This window comes from Labeo rohita, chromosome 20, assembly GCF_022985175.1.
Source record: "Labeo rohita strain BAU-BD-2019 chromosome 20, IGBB_LRoh.1.0, whole genome shotgun sequence".
NCBI lineage: Eukaryota > Metazoa > Chordata > Actinopteri > Cypriniformes > Cyprinidae > Labeo > Labeo rohita.
In genome coordinates, this window is record NC_066888.1 from 11,169,146 (window position 1) to 11,196,878 (window position 27,733).

Below are 27,733 nucleotides of genomic sequence, written 5' to 3' on the forward strand. Positions count from 1 at the left end.
TGTATCCTATATGATCTCCACACTGAGATAAACTCATTTCTCTTCCACCGACTGAACGCATGCCTAGATGTTCTCTCTCGACACACACACAGGACTTGATGAGTGTGTCAGCTAATGCTTTTGTTTCAGATGAGAGCTGTAATGAAATGTGACAGGCTGTGTGTGGGGGGATGTGTCGATGGCTAATTGCAGGGCTTGTTTAGTGAATAGGCTCATTGATAGACATCCGCAGGTCTGCATAATGTCATGTAAATGGGGCATGATGGTGTCTTAACCTCGTTTAACCATCTCCGCTCATCTGTAGGGTCTCTATCCACCCGATCTGTCCCTCTCTCAGTGCCGAGAGGCCATATGATTTAATTCAGATGCTGAATGTCACAGAGCTTCTGGATCCAGTTCTCTAATTGCTGATTAGTTGTGAGAGGTCCAGGAGTTTACAGAGCGTGCTGAAATTTGTGAACGGGCTGGCAAATCTCCTAGGAGCAGCTCGGTTTTGTGAGCGTGTTGTCGCTTTTGTTTTCCACTGTAAGTAATAAACGCCTTGGTTAACACAGTTTAATTGTAGACGATATTAGAAAGTGTTGTCGCCGCATGAATCGTATTCACACAGTATCGGAGGTCAGAGCGCTCTCGCTGGAAACCATTTGTTCCTGCTCAAGTACCCGTGATGCTCTAGGGCATGAGTGAAGATAAGGGCTGGTGTTTTTAATCAGAATACTTTATTGGTGCTGATCTCGACTGTGGTATCATTCATATCGACAGCACAATATGTTCACAAGCCTTCACAAGTCTTTCAAGGCCAAGTGTTTGAAGTCTTGTCTCAAATATGTTTTGTTAATAATGCTGCAGGTTCGTTTTAAAAGTCCCTGTTGCAGGCCAATTCATTTAGTATATTTTATTGTATATAATATAGCAATGTACTGGTATATACAAAAGTTAGAGGTCACTAAGATATTTTTTGAAAGAAATTAACACTTTTATTAACACTCACTTTTTATTTAGAAAGGACACATTTATAATGTTTTTTATATATACATACACATATATACAGTGCCCTCCAATAATATTGGCACCCTTGGTAAATATGAGCACTGTGAAAATAACTCTGCGACTGTGAAAATAAATCTGCATTGTTTATCCTTTTGATCTTTCATTCCAAAAATTCACAAAATTCTAACCATTCACTGAAGTAAAACAAGGGAAAGTGGGGAAAAAATCTCATTTTGAAATAAATGGTAACAGCTCTGAGTATCTCCTATAATGCCTGATGAGTTTGTTGAACACCTGAAGAGATCAGAGACCATTCCATCATACAGAATCTCTTCAGATCCCTCAGATTCCCAGCTGTGTGTTGGTGGTTCTTCTCTTCAGTTTGCCCCACTCATTTTCTATAGTGTTCACGTCAGGGAACTGGGACGGCCATAGCAAATGCTTAATTTTTTGCTCAGTGACGCATTTTTGTTGATTTTGATGTTTGTTTTGGATCACTGTCCTGATGAAAGATCCAACCACGGCCCATTAAAAGATTTCTAACAGAGGCAGCCAGGTTTAAATCTTTTATCTGTTGATAATTTGATATCTTTGATGCCATGTATCTGAACAAGATGTCAAGGACGTCCGACAGAAAAGTAGGCCCACAACAATCAGATCCAGCAATATATTTAACCGTGGACATGGGGTACTTTTTATTTTGTACCGAACCCATCTGGTGGGTTTGCTGCCAGAAAGCTCTTTTTTAGGTTCATTGGACCATAGAAGCCAGTCCTGTTTGAAGTTCCAGTCGTGGAACTATAAATAAGCTGGAGTTTGTTTTTGGATGAGCAAAGAGGATTTTTCTTGAAACCCTCCCAAACAACATGCGTTGATGCCGTGGTGACTCTGTAGTTCTCCAGCTGTGATCCTTGGAGAGTCTTTGACAACTCGAACTCTCCTCCTCACTGTGCATTAGGACGATATAGACACGTCATCTTCCAGGCAGATTTGACATTTTTAGTTGATTGGAACTTCCTAAAGGAGTCATCGGATGCACATTTCACTTTTACATGTTGTTTGAACATTAATGTGTGTTGGCAGTGTATGTACACATCTACCTTATAATGATAAAAATCCATGCAGTGGTTTTTAATTAATCTGTAAAAATAATATCCCCTTTTTCAAATCGAGCCATTCTCAGATGCCTGTCGGTGTGGCGTCACACTGACAGAGGCCGCTGACACGATAGCTGATAGACATGAGTGTCTTACCTTAGACCCACCTTAAATCAGCAGGAACAGTCCGACCTCCATTGTTTCGATGCCGGAGCAGGGATGTAAGTTAGACAAGAATATCTCAGATTGATCGATTGAAGTGTTGTGTTGCTGGATGTAATAATGAACATAGTGGTCGTCATCTACTCCCAACATCGGAGCTGCTGAAGATGCAGTGGATTAACGTTACGTTTGTTTGTGAAGGGAATGTGCCTCTCGATCTACATATATCTGTCTATGTTCACACAAATCATTCATGATCCAGCTTCACTTACAGCAGAAGTGAGTATAAGCATTTTTATGAATCTTTGCGATCACCTTTCCTAATAATGTGCTAGTTAGCAAGTTTAACGGCTAAATGCGCTAAAGTAAACAGGCCTGTCACTCCACAGAGAGAGAAGAGAGGGGCGGGGCGAGCAGAGCTCATTAACATTTAAAGCAACCTCGACCAGAACAGGATGGATTTTGCAGAGCTGATTTTGGCAAGGTAAAAATGGTGTTGTTTTACACTACCATTGAGAATTTTTAACCAAAGTATATTATAGACTTTTCATTAAAACCCTAAAGATCATATCAACTTGTGGAAAATGGGCATCCGATGACCCCTTTAATTATTGCCCTGGTGGTGGAATTGGGGATTTTCAATGCTTTAGCTATTTTCTTAGTCAATTTCTATTTTGTAAACCTCAGAACTATATTCTTTGGTTTTACTCCTTGTGATTTAGGGATGATTAAGGGAATCTGGCCTTTGTGTTTCTCATATTTATAATCATGTGGAACAGGAAGTCATGGCTGGACAATTTCATGCTCCTAGTCACCCTGGTGTGCTATAACAAATGTAAATATGAATGGGGATATACTTCAGAGATATTTTGCTAATAAGAATTCCCAGGGGTGCCAATAATTATGGCCAACATGCATTGGAGAAAAACATTTATTTAATAATGTGAGTTTTGCCACACTTTCAATTGTTTTACTTCAATGAAAGATTCGAATTTTGTGGAAGATCAAAAGGACAAACAATGCATGATTAGCAAAAGATATTGCTAAGCCATATTAAAACTGACAGTGGTGATCTGTAAAACTGTTATCCTTCTCACACGATCTAGGAAGACTGTGCTTGAGTGAGTTCTTGTAAAATCTCAGCTTTCTCACAATTTGCTATCAAACATTTGGTGTTTATAATGATTACCTGTCATGTTGCAGCTAATGGCGAGGGTCAAATGTGGTGGCAAAATGAATGTGTACTAAAGTTTTTTTTACAGTGGCTCAAAAATGTTTCGGTGATTTGGACATACACCTCCTTCTTTGCCCTATTTCATCAATCATCAAGATGCCGCAGGGTTTTATTGAGTTTCTGTTTTCTTGAATTCACCCACAACATCCAACTACTGTTTTTTTTTTTTTTTTTTTTTTTTTTTTTTAAACATATATACGTTTTTTTTTCTCCCTCTCACATTTCAGCAAATTGTCAATTTGATTTCATTTAAAGTAACAGCCTTTAATAACACAGTTAATAAAAACATTTAATTTGCATCTTTTCTTAATCATTACTAGCATTCATTCAATGATCTTAAAAGGTTAGTTAACTCAAAAATGAAAATGTCACTATTAACTCACATTTAATATTTAGAAACTGTAAGACTTATTTTCTTTTGCATGACAACAAAAGAAGACATTTTTAAGAATGTTCAAAACCAAACTGTTCTGGTGACCATTGACTTTCATAGTATGGACAAAAACATGTCTCAGAATATCTTCTTTTCTCTTCTCTAGAAGAAAGGCAGGGTAAATTATGACAGAATTTTCATTTTTGGGTGAACTATCCTTGTCATGATTAGTGAGTAAATTATTTAATTCTGTTGATTGCTTTGTATATCAATTTGGCTCTTTTGTGTATTTTCGAAGTATCATCAAAAACTCATCTACATTCATCTAAATTGTTTACCTTGTGTATCCAAATGAGTGTGAGCATTTGTAGTCTGTCAGCATAGTTCAGGATAGACCGCCAGGGAGAAGAACCAATCAATGACTGTGCCTCATCAGAGAGGTCAATAAGGTGGGCATGAGCCCTGTCAAACAAGCAGGCCGAGGTCCCGTCAAAGCACTGGGCATCAGAGAGAGTGAGGCAGAGGGCAGGGAGCTGTTGTCAAATGAAGTCCAGGCCATCGTTACAGCATGCCATCTGATAAACACATGGTAAGAAGCCTTACTATGGCAGACCAAACCAAATATACTGAAGCAATTAAAAAGCTGGAGGAAATGCAGGGCCCACAATGAGTAATTTGTTTAATGGTCTGAAAATGACTTACTTTTCAGCTATTCATTAATATTTTAAACTGTTTTTGCTTCTTTTGCAACTCAGGGAGAGAAAACTTTTTAGTTAGTGTGATGAAGTTGTCCCTTTTGTATGTTTTGAAATGGGACAGCTTGGAAAACTTGGCTCTTGTAAGTCCCGCCCAAGTGCTAAATAAATAAATAAATCGTATTTATTTATTTATTTATTTAGCAGATGCACAGCCCGTCAATATCATTTCTTTAAAACCAAATTCTTTTCAAAAGTAACTATCCAAACTATCAAAAAAAAAAAAAAAAAAAAAAATAACTATTATATACACTACCAATCAAAAGTTTTTAAACGGTAAGATTTTGATGTTTTTTTTAAGAAGTCTCTTCTGCTCAAAGCATGCATTTATTTGATCCAAAGTACAACAAAAACAGTACAATTTTGAAATATTTTTACAATTTAAAATAACTAATTTATATTTGAATATATTTTAAAATGTATTTTATTCCTGTAATTTATTCCAAAATTGCAAATTCCAGAATTGTTAGCATTACCCCAGTTACATTATCCTTATATATATATATATATATATATATATTATTATTATTATTATTATTATTATTATTATTATTATTATTATGTTGAAAACAGTTGAGTAGAATAACAGTAGAAGAACAGCATTTATCTGAAATAGAAATCTATATATATATATATTATTATTATTATTATTATTATTATTATTATTATTATGTTGAAAACAGTTGAGTAGAATAACAGTAGAAGAACAGCATTTATCTGAAATAGAAATCTTTTACAACATTATAAATCTTTTGAATGGTATAGTGTGTAATATTCCAAATGCTTTTTATTTAAAATGACTAAATATGGATAGCAACAACAACAATATTAATAATAATAATTTAAAAAATGTTTCTTGAACAGCAAATCAGCATATTAGAATGTTTTTTTTAAAGGATCATGTGACACTGAAGTATTGATGCTGAAAATTTAGCTTTGATCACAGCCATAAATTACATTTTAAAAAATATATTCAAATAGAAAGCAGTATTTAAATAGTAAAATATTTCATAATATTGCTGCTTTTGCTGTATTTTGGATCAAATAAATGCAGGCTTGGTGAGCAGACGAGACATCTTTTAAAAACATTAAAAATCTTACTGTTCAAAAACTTTTGACTGGAATATATTACTGTTGTTTGAGAATAAGAAACAATTTATGATACCTTTCCGGTCACATTATTATACTGATTTGAAATACTTTATTTATTCATTTTAATTAATTAATTAATTAATTAGTTTAATTTTACAATACAGTGGTATTATTGCAATACATTGCTTATATATTTATATGTATTTATTTATTTATTTTTATTTTATTTATTCATTTAATTATTTTTTTTTAAATAATAATCACAATAAAAATCAATGGTTTGCACTAAAAAAATCATCAAAATCATCCATTCATTCTAGAATTATCAGTTCTTTTTAAATATAGCTTTCAACTCAAATATAGCTACATACAGTTTTTACTGTTATTTGAAGGGAAAAAAAGTAAAATGATCATACTTTTACTGAAAAATTAAATGTGAAGTCGGCAACACAAACACTTAAAAGTATCAAAAATGTATTTAAAAAAACGTTTGCATAGTGTGTGACGTTCCGAGCACGCAGGCTCTTCATCAGTCTTTACATTTAATTTTTATCCTTGTTTTTTAATCAGTCACCCAATTGAGACTGATGTGTGTGCTTTTGTTTGCATTTTTCATACTTTTACTGTCAGATTCTTTTACTGTTTTGAAATATTTCATTAAAATGTGAGTTTGGAAAGCCGTTTGAGATTTTTATATTTCCACATCAATTTGAGGCTGTATTTGCATAACTATAAAAAAGCTGCCCGAGTGTGTTCCCAAGATAGCCACCAGTTCAGTTGACTTCCCTTGAAGGGATCTCACTTTTATATTTAGTTAGTAAGTAATTATGGCTGAAATGTTGACATCATGGGCCATTAACGTGTTGTGCTCATGACGGAGTGGCATCGTGGAGCGAGAAACAACAGACACAAAGACGCTTCTGGCAAAATCACACACTCCCAAACAGCTTGTTTGTTCTCTTCTGGATCATTCTAGTCAGACAGTAATTATTTGTTCTTGTTTATTTAGTTGAGAGTTTAATGTAAATGTCAATTTGTTATTGTGTCTGTGATTCAGTAGTCAGACAGCAGGGGGAATTACTGCTGGGTAAGCAGGGTGAAATAGGGCCGTCAGGGGTGTCATCTGATACTGACTGATGACTCAGCCACACACACACACACACTCGCTCACATGTTTGTGCAAAGTTAATTCCAGTGTTTTATTTGGTCATGGTTTTATCTTTCAATTACGCTCCTCTAAACAATAAAACTGCAGGATGGCACAGTGTCCAGTCATAGGTCACCTGAGTCATACTGGCACTGCGTATCCACACACACACACACACCATTTCCCATGAGTCAATGAGATTTATGCCCTGCTCGGCCCTAAGTAAGGCAGCTGGATGCCCCATGGCCTTCTGGGTAAAATGAAAAGTCTCTGGGAGATAAATTATCAGGGGCCTGGCTGATTTGGCCGTCGCGCTTGGCCACTCAGGCTAGCTGCTGTTTATAATTGATTAGCCTCCCCCAATGTTTTCTCATTTAGCGACCTTTGTGAAACACGGTCACGGTCGTAAAGCCGAAACCTCCCTCCCGTCCCCCTCGCGAACACGTCTGCAACCGACAGCGACGAATGAAGCGAAGGAAAGTCGGAGGATGACACTATAGGGCAGCTGATCTGAAGATCTAAATCACTTACAGCAGCACTTTATCCACTTTGTGCTGCTGTATCTGATGGTGGATCAGCTTAAAATCCAGAAGAAAAGTCGAGCGTCAACAGGTGCTGTGCGATCGTACCAAGTCATGAGGATTTTCGAGATAAGTACATCCCCTGTAAGCCTGTTCGCCGCTTTTCAAATAGTAAAAAATGGCGATATGTTAGATTTCCAGCTCAAAGACTTTGGCACCCGGCGCCGTCCTTGACACTCTAATTACCCGGCAGCCGGGTAGGACCTATATATCACCATGTTTACACTTGCGGTATCGATCTTGATGTAATGGGCCAGAGATTTCTGCCTGTCAAATCTCTCTCGCCCCATCCTCCTCCCTAACTCTCATTTCTGGAGAGTAGGGAAGGGTAGATGTGGGAGGTCATCTGCTCATCTCCCATAAGACGTTTTTTCTGCATTTCACTGACTGTGTGTGTATAAGTGTGTCTGTGTGTGTGCGCGTCTTGTCCTTAGCTGAAAACTCAGTAATTAGATAGTGATGGGTCTCTAATGGATTTGACTTAGTGCATTAAGGTGCAGGCGCAGTCCCTGAGGAATATGCCCACAGCACAACAATCACATCAAAACAACAACAGTGACTCCGTAGAAAGAACAGCTTAAAAAGTAGTTGCCAAGGGCAGTCTCTGATAATGAAAAGATGAATGGTGACAAGGAGAAAGCCAAATTAAAACTAAATGAAAACACAAAAGGAATTCAATTTGCCAGGACGTTTTTAATTACAGGATGCGTCAAATATGTTGATATTATGTAAGATGATGTATGATCTGTGGAAATGTTTGAACTCATTTGGACTCCTACCTTTTGAAAGTACAAACACTAAGCTTTATGCAACATGTCACATCTGAATGTTAATTAAAGGCATAGTTCACCCTCATTGTTTACTCGCTCTTCACTTGCTCTAAACCTGTAGCAGTTTCTTTCTTCTGCTGAACACAGAAGGATAGATTTTAAAGAATGTTCTTGGTGAATCTCATGAAGTTAGTATTTTAAAGCATATTTATTCCAAAATAATAACTCAAGACAGTAAAAATTTTGAAACAACATATTGTTTTTATATAGCTTTTCATTTTAATAGTTAACTTTTAACTATTTTTACATTTTCCAGATCATCAGTCATCAAAGCTTGGTAAATATTGGTCACAGACATAGAGATTTACTTTAAACCAAGCTGATTACTCACTTACTCCCACAGATCATGTTTTCATGCCATTTTAAGTCTTATTTTGATGTAAAAAAGAGGTTATACAGTGGAGGTCAAAAGTTTATGTACACCTTTGCAGAATCTGCAAAATGTTAATTAGTTTATCAAAATAGGAGGGATCATACAAAATGCATACTTTTTTATTTAATATTGACCTGAATAAGATATTTCACATGAAAGATGTTTTCATGACTGCCCGCTGTTCTTCAGAAAAATCTTTCAGGTCCCACAAATTTGGATTTCTGTATTTATGTGTATTTGAACCCTTTCCAACAATGACTGTATGTTTTTGAGATCCATCTTTCCACACTGAGGACAACTGAGGGACTCATATGCAACTATTACAGAAGCTTCAAACCCTCACTGATGGTCCAGAAGGAAACAATGCATTAAGAGCCAGGGGTGAAAACTTTTGAACAAATTGAAGATGTGTACATTTTTCTTATTTTTCCTAAATATCTTTTTTTTTTTTTTTTTTTTTTTTTTTAATGCTGCCCTTCAGGAGCTACAGAAGATGCTTACATGTTTCCCAGAAGGCAAAAAAAAAAAGTTAAATTTACTCTAATCTTCAAATTCAAAAAGTTTTCATCATTTTGCAGATTTTGCAAGGTTTATGTAAACTTTTGACCCCAACTGTATGTGAGTTTGAGAGTTGTTTACTTACTTTTTTAAATTAGTCTTCCAATTAACGCTATGTTGTTCATTCAGACTAATTTGTAAATGCGCACAGGCACAAGAGATGGGATTTATCACATGAACCAATCACAGTCGATCATAACCAGTCATATCCAATCATGCCTCCTCTCACATGACTTTCCCCCATTCATTACCAATTACGCCCAAAAAACTCACCACCCTTTTTAGGGGTTAAAACTCAATGGGCGTAAGGGAGATCGGGACAAACGTGTACTTCCGCTGAAACTTTACCTGCTGGTGTCACTGTTGGACATTTTTGAGTGAACTATGCCTTTAAGGCTGTTCCACAATGAGATTACATTGTTTATTATGTTCACTACTGTTACTTAATACTGTAACTATGAGTCGTTTCTGTCATGCAGTATCTTTTGAACTCTGTAACCTTTAAAAAAGGAAGATGCTTGTGTTGTGATTTAAGGAAGTATTTTATAAGAACACTCATGAGGAAACGTCACTGTAGCAAGTAAAATGTCATTCTTGTTCAGTATTTCTGATCTCACTTTGGTGTCAACTCATCTTTGAGGATTACTGTATTATCCAGGACTAAACTGAAAATATTCAAATGAATTGTGTATTTATGTACCTATTTGCTCACTGCTCTATTATTTATGCTTTATTTTCTGTCTTACATGAGACAAAAAGGTGTTTTTCTTTTATTCTTTTTAATAAGGTCAAAGTCTTTCAAAATATGTGACAAAATGACAAAAGCGCAGTGGGAGTATAAGAAGTAATCCATTCTGATATGGTCTTTATGCGCTTAAATAAGTTTTCAGTCACTGAAAATCACCCATAACAATCAAATCTGACATCACTTAATCATTTAAAGGTTGCTACTTAAAAAAAAAAAAAAAAAAAAAAAAAAAAAAGTTAGGATTGGTCTGAAATCAGAAGTGTCATGCATACATGTATCTTGTCTGTTTTAGCTCAAAAATGTGTGTGTGTGTGTGTATGTATGTGCGTGTGAATACAGAATATATATGAGCAGGCTGCTAACATAAAATATGATACCACAACATATGAGGTAAGTGTAGAGGTACTGCACTATGCAGTACTATTTTCATGTCCATATCATATTGGATAAAATATTAACTATTTGCAATTTCCAAAGAAAACCATAGTAGTTAACTTTCTTTCATCATAACATCATAATTAATTGAACAACAAAGGTGTGAATTATAAATGATTTAACTGTTTGTGTGAGTGGGTGTTGCAACTTTTGCCATGTCTTAAAATAGACCAATTAAGAAATATTCCAGGTGTTTCTTTATAAGTTTTTTTTTTTTTTTCTATATTTTTCTCATGTCCTTTTGTTCAAACAAAGCGTGTTTTATTGGGAGCATAAGCAATACTTTTACAGGTTTTCCAACGAATCCAATGAGACTATAACACACACATTTGTTTTTGTGAATTGTGGGGACTTTCCATAGACTTCTATTGTTTTTATACTGACCAAATGATATTGTCTATCCCCTAACCCAACCCTAACCCTAAACCTACCTCTTACAATAAACATGTTTGCATGGTTACATTTTCAGATAATCATCATTTACTATTTTTAATCATTTTTTTTTTTTTACATTGTGGGGACCACAGGCCGGTCCCCACCATGTCAAAAATGTCAGGTTTTACTATCCTTGTGGGGACATTTGGTCCCTACAATGTAGCAAGAGCAAGTACACACACACTCACATACATATTATGTTCTTTCTGGTCCTTGAATCTGATTGGCTGAGAGGAGCGCAATATTCTAGTGATATCGGAACTCCAACCGCTTCACCGTTTGTATCACCCCACTCAAATCTACTGTAATTTTAAAAATAATACTGTTTTTATGTCACGAAAAGAGTTTTTTTTAGGCAAAAATGTACTTGTTTGGACTTCAAATATGCGGTTTATTAATAAAGATAGTGTCTATTTGAAAATTTGCTTTGACGCTTTCGGAGATGTGAGCTCCAGGGCATCTGCGGCCATTCAGCGCTCAAGTACCTGCTGAGAGCAGCCTTACCTCGGCCAGATCTTCTGGAATTTGCTGCTGGTTCTGATGTCTCTATAGTGGTTAAACATGATATATAATTCGTTTTGGGTAAATCTAATGGGCAGTCTTTGTTCTCATGAATCTATTATTTACCTACGACTGAATCACAGCCGTTCTGATATACAGCCATATCACACTGCTACTCGTGTGGTTTTGCTCATTTAGCAGCCTAGCTTTGTCAGCTACTGAATTACTGAAAATGTGTGTTGTGTTCCACTGTGCTGCTTTTGAATTGTTTTTCAATGTAAATATGCATTACACAAGCATCCTTGACCAAGTCATGCTGCTTTTCAGCATCTCACACATGAGTGGAGCATTTTTAGGAAGTTTTAATCTCCAGTTCTGTGTGAACAGCCCCTAATACGATTGTTGATGTGCTGCAAAGCATTACAATTAACTTCATGTTTAGGCCTGGGGTTTAGGTTAGATGCAGTAAAAGTGAACAGTTTTTAAGTCCATTGTGTGCTAGTTTTTTCATTGAAGTTCATCTGGAATAAGAGAGCAAGATAGTACTATTACTACAGCTCTAACATGAACACTTTGGCTAACTGAGTTGAGCTGATTAATTTACTGCTTCACGTCTGCTTGGATACCATCAGTGACGCCACTGTAGGCCATGATAGTCAGTCCAATTAACTCTGAGATTCAGTCAGCGTCCAACTGCTAGTGTGTAAATGTGTTTCCACAATCTACCCTATAGCATGTATGGAAAAAAAAAATGTTAAAGCTAAATAAGGAAATCTTGGAAAGATGACATTTACTTTTGATTTTTTTTTTTTCATTAATATATCTGTGTAAATCTCCCTCTGTCTCTCTTTCTCTGTCTCTCGTGGGTTAATGTGTTTACAGTGCTGATAAAACTCTGACCTCGCAGATACAATCGCTACTGTGATCAGATTCCGTTTTTGTTCATCTTCACAGTCACTGTCTCAGTTAAACTGTCTTTCTCTCTCATTACTGTGGGTTAATCTCTGTGATGTACCGGAGTACAAAAAATGAACAAAGGATTAGATTAGTTCGCCTCAAAACCCTCAGTGCAATCAAAGTCTTTTTGAGGCCAGTCAGTTCACTCTACGGCCATCTTGGGCAGCTGTTAGAAATGGTATCATGAAATATAGTTCGATCATAACAACTCTCTGAAGATTTTAGCATGGTAGTGGATATGACAATGTTAATGTATTTGGTCTTGGTGAAATAGATCTGCTACACTGCTGCTGGTTATTGCTGTTGTTGTAGATTATTGCTGCTGCTTGCTGCAAAGGAATTTCCTAGTGCCAATACAGTGCTGTGAGTATTTAAGACATACTGCTGCTGCACAAGTAGCATATATAATAACCTGTAGCAGATCTATACAGGTGGAGCTGGGGAGGTGGAGGGGTTCTGCAAGCGTGCTGAGAAATTTTCTAGTGAATGCTAACCAACTATTTAAATGTAAAGCAGTATTTGCTCATTTGCTGCGTATGCAACATGAAACAATCAGACTGTGGTAAGTAGTTTAATGCTGTGAATATTTTTATCTCCAGGTTACCTTAAATGGAAGTATGGAAGCTTGTTTCCGCCACTGAATTAAAAAAAAAAAAAAAAAAAAAAAAAAAAAAATGGAACTTATCTCACAATTCTGACTTTTTTTTTTCTTGAACTACCTTTAGTCAATTGCGTCAGTAATAGAAACTCACAATTCTGAGAAATAAATTCGCAATTCAGAATTATGACATATAAACTCGCATTTGCAGAAAAAAAGTCAGAATTGTGAGGGGTTTTTTTTGCGAGTTTATATCACGCAATTCTGAAAAAAAGTTAGATTTATAAGAAAATAAAAGACAGAATTGCGAGGTATAAACTCGCGTTTGTGAAAAAAAGTCAGAATTGTAAGGGTTTTTTGCAAGTAGTCGATATTCTGAATTTATATCACTTAATTATGAAAAAAAGTCAGAACTGCGAGGAAAAAAGTCAGAATTGTGAGGTATAAACTCGCATTTGCGAAAAAAAGTTCTCACAGTTATGAGTTTACATCACACAATTATGACTTTATATCTCACAATTCTGGGAAAAAAGTCAGAAATGAAAAAAAAAGTCAGAATTGCGACATAAACTCACATTTGCAAAAAAGTCAGCAAGTCAGCAAGTTCTCACAATTATGAGTTTATATCACATAATTCTGAGAAAAGGCAGATTTGCGAGACATAAACTCGCACTTGCAAAAAAAAAAAAAAAAAAAAAAACATTTGTGAGGAATTGTGAGGGCTTTTTATTTTTGTGAGTTCTCGCAGTTGTGAGGTTATATCACAGTTCTGAAAAAAAGTCAGAATTGTGAGTTTATATCTTGCAGTTCTGACTTAATTTCTCAGAATCATAAGTTTATATCTCACAATCCTGAGGAAAAAAAAAAGTCAGAATTACGAGTTTGTATCATTTAATTCTGAGAAAAAAATAATTGTGAGATAGGGCTGCACAATTAATCGAATTTGCAATCGTGATTACAGTTACAGATGCCACAATTATTTAATCGTTCAAAGGCACAATAAAAAAAAAATCCACTTACATTATTCTGCTTTCTTAAGATGTGTGGGTGTGTGCGAGAGAGAGTGTGTATTTTTGCTAAAGGTTATCTTATTTTCCTACAGCGTTTTTTTTTTTTTTTTTTTTTCTCATTGTTTTAATTTTTTTGATTTGTACCTTTTTTATATTTAAAGAATAAACTATATATAAAAATGTGATATGAAGCTGCTTGAAACAATGGTATAAAGCTATTAAAAACATCATTCAGTGTAAATTGTGATAATCGTAATTAATAATTGCAATTAAAATTTCAAGGGAATAATCAACAATTATGATTTTTGTAATAATCGTGCAGCCCTATTGTGAGATTTTTTTAAGTCAGTGTCAGAAATGGGCTTTCTATAATTATGATTAGTAGTAATTAAAGTGGTTAAATATATGTACATTGCAATATATTGTAAAATGTATTTCTGTGATAACTAATTTTTACTAGCATCAAGAGTCATTACATCAGTCTTCATTCTAATTTGCTGATTTGGTACTCAATAAATATTTCGGTAATACTTTACAATAAGGTTCACTAGTTAACAGTTGAACAGTACATGAACTGAGAATAAACAAAACTTCTACAGCATTTATTAATCTTCGTTAATTTTAATGTCAGCATTTACGAAAACATTATTAAAATCACAAGTTGTGAATTAACAAGTTGTCAAAGCACTGTGAATTAACATGAACAAACAATAAACAACTGTATTTTTAATAACTAACATGAATAAAAATTCATAAATAGTGTAATATGTATTGTTCATTGTTTATTCATGTTAGTTAATACATTGACTAATGTTAATAAATGACACCTTATTGTAAAGTGTTACTAATATTTATTCTATCTAATTATTATTATAAAAAGAAAATGTGCCGCTTGACATTTTTATGGAAATCGGGATGGATTTTTTTCAGGATTCTTTGATGAATAGAGAATAAGTTGAAAAGAGCCATCATTTATTTCAAATAGAAATCTTTTGGATTATTATAAAAGTCTTCACTGTCACTTTTGATCAATCTAATGCAGCCTTGCTAAATAAAAGTACTAATTTATCTAATATAATGTCTTATTATTTTCAAACTGTTGAACTGTATTGAAACTAAAATTTCGATTCAAAATTATTATTTAATATAACTGTTGTTGCCAACTTGATCACTTTGAGTAACAACCAAGTTAAAGTTTGAGAAATCACAATGAAAGAGTTGAATGAGAATGAAAGTATTTATCAGCAAACAAACTCATCAAAGATTTTTTTTTTTTAAATGATGACATTTGAGATTTGAGATCTACAGTACTTCATGCTGTGAAAACTTTATTTTGTGGTTTTCAAGGCTGACACGACTGAAAGAGTTTGAAAAGTCTTTTCATGATACATTTTTTTCTCCTCACCAACTCTTCCTCCTTCATGTTCTCAAGTCATATTCTCACTTGGGTCAGATGGCCTAAGAGCTTCTTCAGAGGTTCACTGAGGTCTGAACTGAGCTGTGAAAATCAAGGGCTTCGTCTCGCTAACACACACTCACACACACATATACACACACTTCTGGATCTGGAACAAGCTGAAAGAAATTCTTACATAAAAGCTGACATGGAGTCTCTCAAGCAAACCTTTCTGAGAAACAGAGAGGGCGGGAGAAAGAAAAAGAGAGAAAGACAAAGAAAAGCGCAGACAGTTGAGATAATAGTGATGGTTTGTGACTGGTTAAACCGGTGATGTAATGGCCATGCGGCGGCCCTGTGGGGTCAGCAGAGAGCATCCATTATGATTCCGTGGCATTAATGTGATAATCTGAAGCCTAATGAGAAACCGCCTCAGGGATGTTGTTTGAGAACAAGGGGTTGGGATGTCACCTTCAGTCTTTAGCCCTCTTCGCTTTACCCTTTCAATCTCCGCCGTCCTGTCTCTCTCTTTGTCTGTTTTTGAACTATGAGGTCAGTGCATTAGCCTTGCTGTAGGAGCTGCCGGGGGAGTGAAGTGTGCAGCCCGTGCGTTTAGCCAGAGCGGATGACCCTGTACACACACACACCTGTGGCCCACACATAAAACAACATTATGAAGAACAAAGTACGCTAATTTTCTTTTTCTCTCTACTCCTTTGAACTTAAAGGACAAACACTAAATGGTTTATCTATCTATCTATCTATCTATCTATCTATCTATCTATCAAAATAAATAAAATTTACCCTGATCTTCAAATTCTGTGGATCATCCAGGTATCAACACAGTATTAAGATTCAAGGGGATGTACACTTTTGAACCAGGTCGTTATTTATAAACATGCATTCTGTGTGATCCCTCTTATTTTGGTAAAATAATTAACATTTGTAATGATTCTGAAAGGGGGATACAAACTTTTGACATCATATCTATCTATTGTTCAGTCAGTCTGTCTGTCTGTCTATCTACAGCCATGGCCAAAAATATCAGCACCCTTGCAATTCTGTCAGAAAATGCAACACATATTCACATGCTTATTGTTTTTATTTGCACTGCAACAACACAAAAAGGTCAAACTTGATAACATTTTACACAGAACTTAAAAATGGACTGGACAAAATTACTGGCACCTTGTCGAAATTGTGAGAAATAATTGCTTTTTAAGCATGTGATGCTCCTGTAATTTGTATTTAGTAATCACACTTGCAACCAGTTAAAATGGGAAAAGGCTGGCTCAGCCTTTGTGTTGTGTGTCACACTGAGCATAGAGAAAAGAAAGAAGTGTAAAGAGTTATCTGTGGATTTGAGAGAAAAAAAAATGAGACAATCTCAAGGCTACAAGTCCATCTCTAGAGATCTTAATGTTCCTGTGTCCACTGTGCGCAATATCATCAAGAGGTTTACAGCCCATGGCACTGTAGCTAACCTTCCTGGACATGGACGGAAGAGCAAAATTAATGAAAAATTTCAATGAAGGATTGTTCGAATATTGGATAAAGAATCCTGATTAACTTCCAAACAAATTCAAGCTGATCTGCAGACACAGGGTACAATGTCAACTCGCACTATCTGTTCTGAAATGACCAGCAATGAGTCCATAGAACACCTGTGAAGAGATCTCAAAACAGCAGTTGGGAGAAGGCATCCTTCAAATCTGAATGACCTGGAACAGTTTGCAAAAGAAGAGCGGTCCAAAATTCCAGTAGAAAGGTGTAAGAAACTCATTCATGGTTACAGGAAGCGACTGATTTCAGTTATTTTTTCCAAAGGGGGTGCTACCAAATATTAAGTTAAGGGTGCCAATAATTTTGTCCAGTGCATTTTTTGAATTCTGTGTGGAATTGTATCAGATTTGACTTTTCCTCTCTGTTTTGTTAGTTTTTCCAATGCAAAAAAATAATTAAATCAAAAGATCTATATGTCTATCGATCTATCGATCTATCTATCGATCCATCGTTCTGTCATTCTGTCTATCTATCTTTCTATCTATCGTTCTATCATTCTGTTTGTCTGTCTATCTTTGTATCTATTGTTGTATCGTTCTGTCTGTCTGTATGTCTGTCTATCTATCTACCGTTCTATCTATCGTTCTATCAATCTGTTTGTCTGTCTGTCTTTGTATCTATTGTTGTATTGTTGTATTGTTCTGTCTGTCTGTCTATCTATCTATCTATCGATCGATCGTTCTATCATTCTATTGTTCTGTTTGTATCTATTGGCCTGTCTGTCTGTTTTAAATAATCCGATCTTACATTCAAATAAAAATTTAAATCTGCATTCAGTTTGCATCTGCTTAAATTACAGTTTTTCTCAGTTGCTTATTACATTTCTTAGACACTGGTGCTGTTTGTAAGACTTGTTTTGAGAAATGCACATACTGGTTTGCAAATATTAAGAATGATTCAAGAAATGTACCAAAGCGCCTGAGAAAATTAGGAATTAGGAAAATTCAGGAATTGAAGTGGAATTTTTTAATTTATCAAGGCATTCATTTCTGAATGCTGCACAACTCACATTCTTTTGTCTATGCAATGTAGCCAGTCTACACAAACAAATATTTGAAGTATAATATGCAGTTTTGTGGTACCAGTGAGATTATACAGTGAACAGGGCTTACAGTGGATATACCTTCCTGTCTCTCGCTGAAGATGCGGCTTCTCTTGTTTACATGAAAAAGATAACTTTTATCTGGTTAGGACAGTGTAAATCTCTACAACACACCATTATGCCATATTTTGTTCATTGCAGCACTGGCAGCAAAGAGCGGATATTTCTATGTCACCGGCTAGTTTGTGTCTACTCGGCCATGCAGTGTAATTTACAATGTCATTTATTATTTTACAAGGTCATTATTATGCAGATCTGTTCCTGTGTGTGTATTTGTGTTTTGCCAGTAGAATCCACTCATCCTTGTTTGCATTTGCGCATCTGTGTGTGTTATATACTCAGTAAGTGTGATGTAGTAGACTAATTCAGTTACATTGTGATTACAGGAGCATATCTCAAAGCTCCCTATCAGGATAAGAACAAGATGAACGAGACTGCCAAGGAGAGTGGGAGGAGAGAGGATCGAGAGGGTGAGAGAGAGGGAGAGGGTACAAAGAAGATATTGAGGCAGTCAAGATGACAAATAAAGGAGGGAAGACAGATTAAAAGAGGAGAATAACATGGTAAAGGAGACAGAAAGGACATAAATGGTGTCGTTTGTTGGGATCGCACGAGCACACAACTCGCAAACACTCGCATCTGTACACGAAATCTCACACACACTGTGGAGCTGTTAGATGTATTAGTTTTTCTCTGCGGTGATCTGTCTTCAGTAATGGCTAATACTTAAAGACAGCGTCTGTGATAGTGAAGACGAGGAGAAGATGAGTTAGTCAGCGCAGGGGACCGGCTCTATGCCTGGGGACAAGCCGTAAGGGCCTGACTCTCAAAAAACATCACTAGTGCACCCTGATGCTCGCCCCTGGCAAACACTCAGCGCCTCACTCTCAAGACGTTACCTCAAACGCCTTCTCTTCTCTTATTAAGACTAAAATACTGAGAAGGGATTTGCAAAGAATAAAGCGTGCCCACTGGTAGCAGGGTCAATGACGTGGCACTATTTTTTTTTTTTTTTTTGAATATTTTAATTAATTCAAAAATACATAAAAAGTGCATTTATTATGTACAATGGTTTGAATACTCTTCTGAATAAATTTTTTTTTAATACTTTTTGAGGGCATAAAGTAAAAAATGTCAGGGTGATACAACTTGACTAATTTTAAAATAAAGAAAAAAAGCTTTTTTTACTTAAAATTGAATTTGAAAAAAAGCTTTAAATTAAAAGTTTGACTCAAAGAATAAAGCAATTATTTTTGTTTTCTTTGCGCACAAATAGTATTTTTGTAGCTGATGTCACATGGATTGTTTCAACAATGTCCTTACTACCTTTCTGGGCCATGAACCTCTCATATTTCATCAAAAATATCTTTGAATGAAGGTCTTACAGGTTTGGAACAACATGAGGGTGAGTAATTAATGACAGAATTTTCATTTGTGGGTGAACTAACCCTTTAAATAACCTTTCCTTTTATGCATTCATCTTTAACTCATCAGTGACCCAAGTACAGGCATTGGCACATGCTGCCTGTTGTTTTAGCACCCGATTCAGTAAACAAATTGCATAAACAGTGCTATTAGTAATGCTTAGTTGCTTCATTTCACATGAAGCACAGCACAGACGAAGAGACTGATGGACAGAAACAGAAGAAAGGGAGAAAGTGTCCTTGTGTTTGACTAATTTGGGAAAAACATACATATTTTCCATTGAGCAGGAATTTTACTGTGCTGGAAACACCTTTCTCTTTGGGATGGCTGAGAGATATACATATAAATATATACTTGCTCTTGCATGAAACGTTGGGTCTTTTATAGCAGCATAAACGTACACAGTAGCCCAAACACACATTCTTTGAAAAGTGGGAGAGATTTTCAGCACGATTAGCCCCACTAGCAGTCCTAATTGTTAGCCTGTTTCCATGGTGATCATGGTCTTCCAGCTGTGCTTGCGATGCCTGACGGGGGGGTTGTATTGTTGGGTAACTGGACCTACTAAATCGTTCTGATGAGATGTGCTCCTTTTCACTCATGAGTTAATTAAGAGTATGTTTGGCATCTAAATATGTTGTACTCCCAAATGTAAGTGTGGAAAAAAATATCTTGCAGTATTCTTACCAGCCACTTTGTTAGGTACACCTTTTTAGTATCAGGTACTGTCTTAAAGGGGACCTATTATGCAAAAATCACTTTTATAAAGTGTTTTAACACAGTTGTGTGTCTGCATTGTGTAAAAACAACCAGCCTATAATGGTAAAAATCCACCCACTCATTTTTTATAATCCCAATAAATCATAATCAGTCTCTCAGAACAAGTCATACCAGATCTCTCCCTACTTTGAAGCAGCAGTCCGTCATGACTGCCATTATGCCATTACAATTGTGTTTTGGAATGCACCAACGGACATAAGAGTCTCCACAGACTCCTCCATCTGAGCCGCTGAGGACACTGTGGTTAAATTTCATTTTCGATGGAAATGTCCCTGGAAAAAAAAAAAAAAAAAAAAAAAAAAAGGTAATGTCCCCCATGTTTAGGGATTGATACCAACACTTTGTGTGCGAACATCAGCTCCAAACAAAGTAAATATCACACATTTGTTTTCCAAATTGCCTTTCTGAAAGCGCTTCTAAGGCTAATGTTGCTAAAGCTAGCATTGTCTCTGACTGTTTTCACTGATGCTGCCTTCACATGCTACCAGAATGATCAGAAATTAGGAATGTGGTGGTTAAAAATCGCATATAAAAACAATGTGAATTTATCGAACTCATAATCACAAGTGGGACTTACAAAGTTTGTGATAGAATGTAATGGCACCATGATACCAGCTATGTTGTTATTTTTATCTGTAATTCATAGATGCACATTTATTATGCACAGTACAATCAAATTACTGACTTTTAAACCAAGTACATTTTCTATAAAGATAAAAGACTTGTACTAATAGTGGAATGTTTACATAGACCAGCTCCGGTATGCCTGAGCATGAGCTCTTGAAGCTCCGCCCTCTTCTCTAGGAGCACCAGCTCATTTGCATTTAAACGGACAAACACAGCTACCCCTTTTCCACCAAGGCAGTTCAAGTGCTGGTTAGGAGCCACAGCCAGAAACAAGGCAAACAGAAACTTCTGACTGGGCTTTTTTTGAAATAGCAGCTAAACACGAACCCGTTGGTTTTGCCACGTTTGGATGCCGATGTGGTTTCGCGAAGCCATTGTTGAAATTAGGCTTGCTCGGGATGTGTCGGCGCTGCGCAGACTGTAAAGACGAAGTACCGCGAGAGCAATTCAAAAGCTTAAAGAGTCGTCTATTCTCCAATCGCTCTTGCATAGTTTGGTGTCGTACGCTTATCTGTCAGCTCTTGAAGCTCAATAAAAATTTTAAAAATGGACATAATTGGTCACTTTTAATTTTTTTGTCGATGATTCAAAACAATGCTGGAAACATTCCTCAGATACCCCTTTACCACCAAGGTAGTTCGAGTGCTGGTTTGGAGCCAGAGCCTAGTTTCAAATCGGTTCCTTGTCTTTCGACACCCAAAGCACCCAGCTCGAAACCTGGAAAAGTGGTTTGTAAGTAGCACCAAAACATTGCTGGTCTATAAGTAAGAACCACTTGTGTCAGGGGTTGGGGGTGGGATTACCGTGACCAAGACGAACAGAAACTTTGTTTGAAATAGCAGCTAAACATGAACATGTTGAATTCTGCGTGTTCTGAAGCCGATTTAGTTTCACAAAGCCATTGTTGATTTTAGGCTTGTTTGGAATGTGTCGGCGCTGTGCGGACTGTAGAATCGAAATACTGTGAGAACAATTCAAATCTTAAAGAGTCATCTGCTCTCGAATTGCTCCTGCAGTGCTTTGGTGTTGTCCGCTGGTCGGTCTGTGCGGCACATCTCGAGCAAGTCTAGTGTGTTTGTGTTTGGCGCTTCTGCACTAGTGTTGCTGGGAAAGGTGTGACGTAATTTAGTGATTTGGTTCATACTGACATAACAGCATCACCCAGTTCCTGCAGATTTGTCAGCCAAACAGAAGAAATTGTTGAATAAAGTCGTTATTTTTTGTTTTCTTTGCACACAAAAAGTATTCTTGTAGTTTCATAACATTACAGTTGAACCACTGATGTCACATTAACTATTTTAATGATGTTCTTACTACCTTTCTGGCCCTTGAACGTGGTAGTACGACTGCTGTCTATGCAAGGTCCGGAAGCTCTTAGATGTCATCAAAGATATCTTAATTTGTGTTCTGAAGATAAATCTTATGAGAAAACAATGTGAGGGTGAGTAATGAATAACAGAATTTTCAATTTTGGGTAAACTATCCCTTTAAGGACCCCACAGTATGGCTAGAAAATGTCCCCCACATCATTACACCACCATCACCAGCCTGAACCATTGATACAAGACAGGACGGATCAATTATTTCATGTTGTTTATGCCAAATTCTGACCCTACTATCTGAATGAAACAGGAGAAATCGAGACTCATCAGACCAGGCAACCTTTTTGCAATCTTTTTTTTGTGCAATTTTGGTGATCCTGTGTGAATTGTAGCCTCAGTTTCATTTTCTTAGCTGACAGGATTGGCACCCAGTGTGATCTTTTACTGCTGTAGCCCATCTGCTTCAAATTTCGACATGTTGTGCATTCTGAGATGCTCTTCAGTGTACCTCAGTTGTAACGAGTGGTTATTTGAGTTACTGTTGCTTTTCTATTAGCTTGAACCAGTCTGGCCATTTTCCTCTAACCTCTGACATCAACAAGGCATTTTCACCCACAAAACTGATGCTCACTGGATATTTCCTATTTTTCAGATCATTTTCTGCACACTCTAGAGATGGTCACCTTTCTTCCCCATTTTGATGCTCTATTTGAACTTCAGCAGGTCGTCTTGACCGTGTCTACATGCCTAAATGCATTGAGTTGCTGCCATGTAATTGGCTAATTAGATATTTGCATTAACAAGCAGTTGAAAAGGTTAACATATGAAGTATATACTGTATGTGACCCTGGACCACAAAACCAGTCATAAGAGTCCTTTCTTTCTTTCCTTGATGTATGGTTTGTTAGGATAAAACAATATTTGTTTGAAATACAACGATTTGGAAATCTGGAAACTGAAGGTGCAAAAAATTAAAAATATTAAAGTTTAAATTAAGTTTTGATATATTTATGGTAGGAAATTTACAAAATATCTTCATGGAACATGATCTTTACTTAATATTGTAATGATTTTGACACCAAAAAAAAATCGATAATTTTGACCCATACAATGCATTTTTGGCTATTGCTACAAATATACCTGTGCTACTTAAACGTACTCCATTTTTTTGAAAATAGGCTCATTGTCCAACTCCCCCTAGAGTTAAACAATTGAGTTTTACTGCTTTCGAATCCATTCAGCCGATCTCCTGGTCTGGCGGTAGCACTTTTAGCATAGCTTAGCATAGATCATTGAATCTGATTAGACCAATGGCATCTCGCTCAAAAATGACCATATATAATGACATTATTTTTCCTATTTAAAACTTGACTTTTCTGTAGTTACATTGTGTAATAAGACTGACAGAAAATGAAAAGTTGCGATTTTCTAGGCTGATATGGCTATACTCTCATTCCGGCGTAATAATCAAGGAACTTTGCTGCCCTACCATGGGTGCAGCAGGTGCAATGATATCACGCAGCGCCTGAAAGTGACCGGCACTAAGTTTGTGTAGATGCAGAGTTGCAGCTGGCAGAGTTGACGGCTGCGTAATATCATTGCGCCTGCTGCACCCATGGTACAGCAACAAAGTTCCTTGATTATTATGCCAAAATGAGAGAATAGTTCCTAGCCATATTGACCTAGAAAATCTCAACTTTTCATTTTCTGTTAAAAAAAAATCACAGAGTTTTAATAGGAAATCGCAAGTTTTAAATAGGAAGAATATCAGAACTCTTTGGTCATTTTTGAGCGAGATTCTAGCGGTCTAATCTGATTCAATGATCTATGCTAAGCTATGCTACAAGTGCTACCGCCAGACCCGGAGATCGGCTAAATACATATAAAGGCAGGGTTGACAGTTTTGATTAATTGATTTTAATCAAATTCATTTTGAGGAACCAATATTGATTCTTAAAATCTTTTGGTGTTTCTGCCTATCTATCCGATCTCTTATATTATACATACTTTTACTTGTCCTTTTTTAAAGATTGCACTTCTCCTTTCTGATATCTCACATTTCAGAATGGCTCAGATTTTTTGACATTTCTTTTTTCATTGGTTCTCCGTTGATTGATAGATTCAATATCGCTCCATTTTTCCCTCACTCCAAAAAGATTTTTAAAAAGCAAAGGCATTGTGAAACAGCAGTAGTTTTCAGTCATACACCACAGATGCAATATTCAGTGATGACAATGAAAATGAGACCGTGAGGAACAGTCACACTGTGAACCTGGGTGTCAATCATGTAGCTGAAAAATGCTTGAAAATGCATCTTTGCTCATATTTCCTGTGGACAAAATGCTCATTCATGAAACAAATTGCTGTGTAAATTGTTTGTATGTATTGTTACCTTATAACAAGATATTTATAGAAAGATTTCCAGTGCATGTAATCTTAGCAATGGTGGGTCAGTTTTTGCAACCCTCCCTGAGGGACAAAGAGAGCCTCACCATCCGTAGCCAAACTCTTAATTTATCCGGACATGCTATTAACAAAACAGCTTTTGTTGGGTAAACAATAATTACTATTTCAGGTCTGCAAGCGCTCTTTTTATTTTTTCCTAGCTGCAGGGAACAACTCACAGGCTTCTGCACTGTGCTTACTTTGAGACTCTTTTTAAATTCAGGTCTCAGACCCACCGAGATGAGTTTAAGTAGCAGCGGGGAAATGCAGAACATGGCTGTTTTCATGCTGCGATCATAAACAAGCCTCAAAACACTCCAACACACACAAACCGCCTCAAACATACAGGCAGGAGAAGACCTCAGCTGAACTCCGCTGATTCATTAGGCTGCGATGATATCTGCGTAACATTACCCTCTCGCACGAAGAGCAGAACTGTTCATTGTGTCACGCTGAGAAAACTATATGTGTTCAATCTAAGATAAAAGCGGCAAATCTGTGCACACAGTGCGGGGCTATAACGCTGATTTGCTCGAAATTGTAATGTCATTACGAGCCCTTTAATGTTTCTAGCATAGATACTCAAGACAAATACTTTGCTGGAAAGCTCCCGCTCGTGTGATTTCATTGGCTGAGAGATTTTTGGTGTGTCAGACCATCAAGGCTGGGCAGATGAGGTCTTTAGTTTGAATGGTCTCAGATTTGCCTTTGGACGTCAGCGCAAACAGTCAGAATCCAGAAATGAAGCTCTGAGGAGGCTTTTGGCCCAGTTTGGTTTTCAGTCTTCTCTCCAAATGCCACTCTATAATGTTGCAGCGTTGGACTCAAGGCCCAAGCCATTTGTCTCTTCTAAATAGACTCATTTCCTAATTATATTATTTTGTTATATTGTATAATAACAATGGTAACGCTTTACATTAAGGTTCCTTTAGTTAATGTTAGTTGATGTATTAACTAACTTGAATGGACAATGCACAATATATTTATTACAGCATTTGTTAATGTTAGTTAATGAAAATACAGTCGTTCATTGTTAGTTCATGTTAGTTCATAAATACTTGTGATTTTAATAACACATTAGTAAATGTTGAAATTAGCATAAACTAACTTTAATAAATGCTGGAGAAGTATTGTTCATTCTTAGTTCATGCTAACTAAAGTAGTTAACTATTAACCTTATTGTAAAGTGTTACCAATCATGTTAACAATTGTATATTGTTTTTATATTATATAAAAAGTATATTTTATTTTATAAGTAAAAATATATATATTTTTTATTTTTCTTTTAGTTTATAAATTATTTAAAATCACATTTTTAATTATATTATAATATATTTTAATGCATTCAGGTTTAAGTTCAGTTGATCAGCCAGCCAACAAAGAGCATAACGTAATTCACAATAATTGAAAAGTTGAAAAGTGAAATCTGTACTTTCATTATTTTATCTTTTTTTTTTTTTTTTAGTATTGATTCAGTTGATTGGCCAACTGTTAAAAATAATGTTAAAAGTGCATAACTTTACATTTCACATTTTACAAGTTCACATTAATAATAATAATAATAATGATGATGATTTCATTATAATAATAATTTCATGTAATATATTTATATTTATATTTATATTGATCTTTATTATTTATATGAAAAAGTAAAAGTGTAGTTGAAAATTGAGTTTTTTATATTAAATATTATATTTAAATCTGTATTTTAATTGTTTTATTATCAATTATTTTATTTTTAGTATAAATTCAGTTGATTAGCCAGCTGTTAAAAAATAAAGTTTAAAGAACATAACCCAATTCACATTATTATTATTACTATTATTATTAATAATAATAATAATTTAATAATATTATTAATTTTCATATAAGATTTTAGATTGTTCTTTATTATTTATGTAAAAAGGTAAAAGTGTAGTTAAATTTTATTTTTTTTATTAAATATTATATTTAAACCTGTATTTTTTTTATTTATTCTTTTAGTATCCATTCAGTTTATTAGCCAGCTGTTAAATATAATGTTAAAAGAGCATAACTCGATTCACATTATTATTATTATTATTATTATTATTATTATTATTATTAATAATAATAATAATAATAATAATAATTTTATTATAATATTGACATTTCATTACAAATTTAGCTTTCTTTTTTATATTAAATGTTATATTTAATACATATTAATTGTTTTATTATCACTTATTTTATATTCAGGTTTAGTGTCAGTTTAGTTGATTAGCCAACTGTTAAAAATAATGTTCAAAAATCATAACTTAATTAGCATTAATAATAACAATAATAATTTTAATTGTAATATATGAATTTCATATCATATTTTATATTGTTTCTATATTATTTATTAACAATATAAAAGTGTCATTTTTATTATTTATTTTATTAAATGATTTATTAAATATTGTTTTTATTCTTGCATTTTAATTACATTTATTATAAATTAATTTACATTTAGGTTTCATATCAATTCAGTTTAAACTTCAGTTCAGACTTGCTCCAGTAACACGTTATTGTGTAGATAGTAAATATTCCAGACATTTCTTTTGAACTCAAAGCATAACATGCAGAATATAACCAGATATGAGGTGATGTGACACGTCTGACCATGTCAAGGAGAAAACAGATGATCATAGTACTCGGTGTCATGTTCCACTTAACACATTACCACAGTGCCTGCGATGGACGTAATCATTATTTATAGAGTCGCGCTCCCACATCTGATTACTTCAAGCCTCCTTGACTTTCACAGGCCAAGGGTGCACTTCTGGATCACAAATGTGACAATGCAGTGCAAATGACAGTGGTCTCAGTTATAATGTAAACTAAAGAGGTTCTGCATCTGACTTGATAGCCAATCACAATTTAGAATTTTGAAGTGACACCTGGGGTGGCCAATCCAATAGCAGACAGCTCTTATTGACACGCCCCTGATGATGGAGCAAAATGATTTTCTTTTTTTTAAACCCTTTACCCCTTTTTAGCTCAGCTGCAATTTTTTGATGAGCAAATGTGAAGTGTGATAATTGGAGTGTCATGCATCTGTGTGTCTGTGCACGCCAAGGCATGCATGCACATGTTAGTCTGATGTTTGTTTCACTAAATGAGTACCTGTTTCAGAATACATTCACACTGTATGTCTCATGCGGACGTACTGTGAGCGGAGTCGCGTTGCCATGGCA

The 27,733-nt window shown here is 35.4% G+C and overlaps 1 long non-coding RNA gene across 1 annotated transcript in view; it reads left to right on the forward strand.

The window, feature by feature from the left end:
* LOC127183366 (uncharacterized) overlaps positions 1-27,733 on the forward strand; it is an 81,559-nt gene that overhangs the window by 30,753 nt on the left and 23,073 nt on the right. The gene's annotated exons all lie outside the window — the stretch shown is intronic.